Source organism: Oncorhynchus clarkii, chromosome 19 (assembly GCF_045791955.1).
Source record: "Oncorhynchus clarkii lewisi isolate Uvic-CL-2024 chromosome 19, UVic_Ocla_1.0, whole genome shotgun sequence".
NCBI classification, from domain to species: domain Eukaryota; kingdom Metazoa; phylum Chordata; class Actinopteri; order Salmoniformes; family Salmonidae; genus Oncorhynchus; species Oncorhynchus clarkii.
In genome coordinates this window covers 59880597-59887499 of record NC_092165.1, presented here as the reverse complement: position 1 = coordinate 59887499, position 6903 = coordinate 59880597, and positions in this window count along the sequence as shown.

Here is a 6903-nt window from a genome sequence, read left to right as displayed (position 1 = left end):
CTATCAAGAGCAGAGATCTACCAACATGGCATTACAAAGATTGAGCTCTCCTGAAATCTACAAAGAACAGCTATCTACCAACATGGCATAACAAAGATTGAGCTACTGAAATCTATATAGAACAGCTATCTACCAACATGGCATTACAAAGATTGAGCTCTTGAACAAACAAATGATGGGGTTTTTAAACCATGGGGAAGGAACTGTGATAGGGTAGGAAACAGGAGGAGGTGTGTCTTCTGATTGATGGGTTGATTGTTGACTGATTGGGGAGTGATGATTTTCACCTGTGAGGGGAGACGGAGAGAAAAGAAACACACACACACACAGGATACACACACAGGATAACTGTATCCGTAACACTCCCACCCTTAAAAGAGCAACCCTAGGGGGGATTGCGATCACAGTATAACAATTAATACTCACAAAGCAACAACCTTGCAAAACATACAAAAATCATTAGACACAAGACAAAAACTGGTTACCCGATTTTGTCTTCGGTAACGGTCCGACACAATCAACCACCACATGCTCAAATGGTTCACCTATTACAGGTATGGGCACAGAGGAGCGGGAGGAATAACCTGATTTGGTTTTCCTGTTATCTGACAGGTGTGGCATGTCCGACAGAACTGAGCCACATCTTGTTTTAAACCCGGCCAAAAGAAATGTTGAAGGATCCGATCATACGTCTTTGTAATTCCTAAATGACCAGACCACTGGTGATCATGAGCAAGGGATAACACATTTTGTCGAAAGGCTGTAGGAATCACTATTTGGTAAACGGCATTCCAATCTCCACCCGCATCAACATGGGATTTCCATTTACGCATGAGGAGATTACCATCAATGAAGTAAGCCACATTCTTCTTCTTCACCTCTTCTAACGAGACAACACTAGAAAAACATTTAGCAAGCTTGTTGTCAACCTTTTGGTTAGCAATCAGCTGCTCACGAGTGACTGGTAACTGTATTGCATCAGCAATAAGTTCAACGTTCTTTAATTCTTTCCTGGGCTGTTTGTCAGAGATGATCAACTTCTCAGAGGTATCACACAATCCATCCTCTTGATCATCCTCTTTGAACAGAACAGTGTTCGACAAATCTATCACGTCACCCTCTTGTAGTGCCTGAGCACGAGTGACAGCACAAGCGGGGAACACATGTGGATAACTCTGTGCCAACTCATTCGAGAGAGAGTGGTCACTTTTATCCAATACTTCCAATACGGGTACTACCTTTCCTCCGGCAATATCGTTACCCATTATAAAGGTCACACCTTTCACTGGCAACATAGGACGTACCCCCACTCTGAATATTCCACTGATTAACTCAGAGTGTACTTTCACAAAGTGCAACGGCACTGGGACAAAACCCATTTCAATACCCTGCACTAACACACTGGAACCACAGTATGTATCGTCAGATAAGGGCAACACATCAGACAATATAAACGACTGCGCCGCACCAGTATCTCTAAGGATTTTAACCGGACGCTGAGACGCTTCGGCATTCGTTAGGGACACAAACCCATCGGAAATGAATGGTTCATAACTACGGTCGGGGACTGGGTCTTTCAAACTACAGTTACTCTGAGGCACCTGTTTTGTTGTAGACCTCACAACCGTACGAATTAGAGCAACACCTGTTGGTGGCTTGGCACGAAGAGGCATCCCTTGTTTGCGTTTAAGCAGGAAGCAATCATTAATCATATGTCCCACTTTATGACAATAGAAACAGGAACGCTCATTCTTCTGGCGTGCTTTATATACTACTGCTGGCCGACTAGGGCTAAAGGTAGGAAACTCAGTGGTTCTACTCTCAGTTTGAGCCGAAAACACACTCTTGTGCGTCAACACAAACTCGTCTGCCAACACAGACGCTTCTGCCAGGGAGGATACTTTCTGTTCGTTTAGGTATACTACAATGCGTTCGGGTAAGCAATTTTTAAACTCTTCCAACAAGATTAACTCCCGGAGAGAGTTGAAATCAGTTACCTTACTAGCAGCATGCCATTTATCAAACAGATTTCCCTTATCTCTAGCAAATTCCACATAAGTCTTACTAGAAGACTTTCTATGAGACCTAAATCTCTGTCGGTATGCCTCAGGCACAAGCTCATAGGCACGAAGAACAGTAGCTTTGACCATTTCATAATTCAAACTGTCCTCCAGAGGTAGCGCTGACAAAACCTCTTGGGCTTTACCAGTTAATTTACACTGAAGTAATAGGCACCATACCTCTTCAGGCCACTTCAATGCTACGGCTATACGCTCAAATACACAAAAATAGGAGTCAACCTCCGACTCTCTGAACAAAGGTACTAAGGCAATCTGCCTACTAATGTCAAACGTGTTTGAGGACACAGCAGTTGAGGACGACTCACTAACAGGCACAGTAGGAACGAAGGCTAGCCTCGCTGTCTCTGCCTCCAGTTCCATCTGGCACATTTTAAACGTCATCTGCCTCTGTTCTCGTTCTCGTTCTTTTTCTGCCTCAATTTTACACATCTCCAAATCTAAATGCCGCTGTTCTTTTTCTGCCTCAATTTTACCCATCTCCAAATCTAAATGCCGCTGTTCTCTTTCTGCCTCAATTTTACACATCTCCAACTGGAGAGTCTCTCGCCTAATTTGGGCTCTCTCTTCCACCTCTAGTTGTAACTGTGCTAAACGGACATCCCTCCTGGCATCACCGTTTGACAGTGGGGAGAGTGGTTCAAAATGGGACAATGTGGCTGGTGTTTTAGCCTCGCCCTCATTATCAGATACCAATGGGCTTACAGGAGCAGTAACATCCCCTACAGGGTTAGTATGCTCAGGCAGCGGTAACACAAGCACCTGCTCTTCCAACAATACATTTAACACCAGCATTTTTAACCTCCGACTTAACTACACTCTGCGGAATCGATATTGAGTAATGGTCAGCCAAGGTCATTAAATCAACTCTACGACATTTATCAAAAACCTCCCACGAAGGGTTATCCAAAAAGGACTTCAAATCAAAAGTAGCCATCTTACACTACTTCACAAGAGCCAACGAAAATAGCAAACACTAATGCTACTTCAGCTATGACGCTCAACACTGAACTATACCACTTCAACAATCTACATGAGCGGCATGGGTGTCAGTAAAGACAGATCCCGGATGAGGCTCCACTTATGTTACGAATCCCTTTTGGCCCAACAGTCTAGGGGGGATGGTAGTGAGACGCGTAACATAACTCATGTAAATTATAATTGTGACAAAGTACGTGTGAACGAAATAACCAGGACAACTGAAATAATACCGTCAAACTCAGGGTTTATTGTAAAACACACGGTAATGGGGGGGAGCAGGAAAAGGGGCTGAGCTGGACCCAAGGAAAGAAACAAATATGCAAAAACACCCCTAAGCTAGACTAGCCTATTTCAACAACAGCTAACTAACTAACCAAAATACAATGGGTGGTCCGCCCAGTTCTAACTAGTGTGTGTTAACAAAGTTTACCTACGGGTAGTGTATGCCCATGGGCGACTTGTCTTGGTTTCCCCTTTTTCCCACCAGCAACAAACAAACACCATAACCAAAACAATACTCACAGGAGATGACAAAGTGATTTGGAGGTGCTCAAACAAAAGAAGATGTTAAATAATACACAAAGAGAGAGATCTACATACATGGCATTTACAAAGAGATTGTGCTACTGAAATCTATCAAGAGCAGAGATCTACCAACATGGCATTACAAAGATTGAGCTCTCCTGAAATCTACAAAGAACAGCTATCTACCAACATGGCATAACAAAGATTGAGCTCTTGAACAAACAAATGATGGGGTTTTTAAACCATGGGGAAGGAACTGTGATAGGGTAGGAAACAGGAGGAGGTGTGTCTTCTGATTGATGGGTTGATTGTTGACTGATTGGGGAGTGATGATTTTCACCTGTGAGGGGAGACGGAGAGAAAAGAAACACACACACACACAGGATACACACACAGGATAACTGTATCCGTAACAGTGTGTGTTCAGTTTACAGCTGCATTCTATACCGAAACAAACACTGCATGTGTCAGTGACATCTGTTGACGTTGAGGACTTGACCTCTTCTGACCTCTGATGACGTTGAGGACTTGACCTCTTCTGACCTCTGATGACATTGAGGACTTGACCTCTTCTGACCTCTGATTACGTTGATGACTTGACCTCTTCTGACCTCGGATGACTTTGAGGACTTGACCTCTTCTGACCTCGGATGACGTTGAGGACTTGATTCCCCAGGTTCTGATGGGGTTAGACTGACTAAGGTTCTGATGGGTTGTAGACGGACTAAGGTTCTGATGGGGTTAGACGGACTAAGGTTCTGATGGGTTGTAGACGGACTAAGGTTCTGATGGGGTTAGACGGACTAAGGTTCTGATGGGGTTAGACGGACTAAGGTTCTGATGGGTTGTAAACGGACTAAGGTTCTGATGAGATTAGACAGACTAAGGTTCTGATGGGTTGTAAACGGACTAAGGTTCTGATGGGTTGTAAACGGACTAAGGTTCTGATGGGTTGTAGACGGACTAAGGTTCTGATGGGGTTAGATGGACTAAGGTTCATCAGGCATATATGCATTAATTTAAAAGTATAAAAAAATGTATGTAGTAAATCACAGATTTCACACTGTTATAGAACCTACTTAGGTGAGACTGACAGCCGTGGACAGGCACAGCGATCGACGCGTTGTGTGTGTTTGTGTATAGATTGGCCTGCTCAGGAGTGTTTTCCATGTCTGATTCTCCTTCAGTTGACTCTGTGTCTCTCATGTGTCTCCCACTGCTGTTGCTGTTCTGTTGTTAGCATGCGCTGGTTAGTGTCCTGCTTAGGAAGGGTGACTTGGCCACTGTTTAATTGGGTAAGGAACCAGGTGTCCACATACTTTTGGTCATGTAGTGCATCTCTCTCTCTCTCTCTCTCTCTCTCTCTCTCTCTCTCTCTCTCTCTCTCTCCCCCCCCCCCAAAGTCTCCAATAGTGAGTGATGTTCTAGTGATAGTGTCCAGTGTTGTTCTTGAGTAGGCCAGACAACTAGTTATTTATAGAAAGTTTCTGAAGAGGCCACTTCTAGGAGACGTATCCATGTCCTGATAAATGAAATTCCTTGGCCCCTACTGTAACAATAGGACAGCAGTAGCCCACAGCTTAAAGAGGCTTGCAGTGTCTGTGTGTGTGTGTGTGTGTGTTTGAGTGTGCCGATTCTGGTTGTCAAGCCCTTGTCTTGAGGCTAACCACATACAGGTACGCAAACACACGCGCACGCACGCACGCACGCACGCACGCACACACACACACACAGTCTTGTACAGCTAACCTTGGACACACACACAATTCAGTCCCATTCAAAATCCTGTTTTCCCTAACCCATAAACCTCCCAGCTGCCCACTGCACTCAGGGTAGGAAACACCGTCACCACCGATAAATCTACGATAATCGAGAATTTTCCTACGCCTGGCCATGCTTTCCACCTGGCTACCCCTGCCCCAGTCAACAGCTCTGCACAGCAACTTACTGTCACGCCCTGACCTTAGACATCCTTTTTATGGCTCTATTTTGGTTTGGTCAGGGCGTGAGTTGGGGTGGGCATTCTATGTTTTGTGCTCTATGTTTTCCATTTCTTTGTGTTTGGCCGGGTGTGGTTCTCAATCAGGGACAGCTGTCTATCGTTGTCTCTGATTGGGAACCATACTTAGGCAGCCCTTTTTCCCACCTGTGTTTGTGGGAAGTTGACTCTGTTTAGAGCACTTTGCTTTTGAGCTTCACGGTTTGTTTTTGTAGTGTTTAGTGTTTGTTTGGTGTAATTTTGATCAAAATAAAGAAAATGTATTCTCACCATGCTGCACCTTGGTCCTCTCCTTTGAACAACTGTGACACATGCCCAAGCCTCCCCCATTTCTCATTCACCCAAATCCAGATAGCTGATGTTCTGAAAGAGCTGTAAAATCTGGACCCTTACAAATCAGCTGGGCTAGACAATCTCGCTTTGAGGACACTACAGTGCCACCGACACGGCCCGCTACCAAAACCTGCGGGCTCTCCTTCACCGCAGCCGACGTGAGTAAAACATTTAAACGTGTTAACTCTCGCAAGGCTGCACGCCCAGACGGCAACCCCAGCCGCGCCCTCAGAGCATGCGCAGACCAGCTGGCTGGTGTGATAACGAACATATTCAATCAATCGCTATCCCAGTCTGCTGTTCCCACATGCTTCAAGAGGGCCACCGTTGTTCCTCTTTCGAAGAAAGCAAAGATAACTGAACTAAATGACTATGGCCCCGTAGCACTCACTTCCGTCATCATGAAGTGCTTTGAGAGACTAGTCAAGGACCATATCACCTCCACCCTACCTGACACCCTAGACCCACTCCAATTTTCTCACCGCCCCAATAGGTCCACAGACGACGCAATCGCAATCACACTGCACACTGCCATTAACCCATCTGGATAAGAGGAATACCTATGTGAGAATGCTGTTCATCGACTACAGCTCAGCATTTAACACCATAGTACCCTCCAAACTCGTCATTAAGCTCGAGACCCTGGGTCTCAACCCTGCCCTGTGCAAATGGGTCCTGGACTTTCTGACAGGATGCCCCCATGTGGTGAGGGTAGGAAACAACATCTCCACCCCGCTGATCCTCAACACTGGGGCCTCACAAGGGTGCGTTCTCAGCCCCCTCCTGTACTCCCTGTTCACCCATGACTGCGTGGCCATGCACGCCTCCAACTCAATCATCAAGTTTGCAGACGACACTACAGTGGTAGGCTTGATTACCAACAACGACGACACAGCTTATAGGGAGGATGTCAGAGACCTGGCCATGTGGTGCCAAGACAACAACCTCTTCCTCAATGTGATCAAGACTAAGGAGATGATTGTGAAC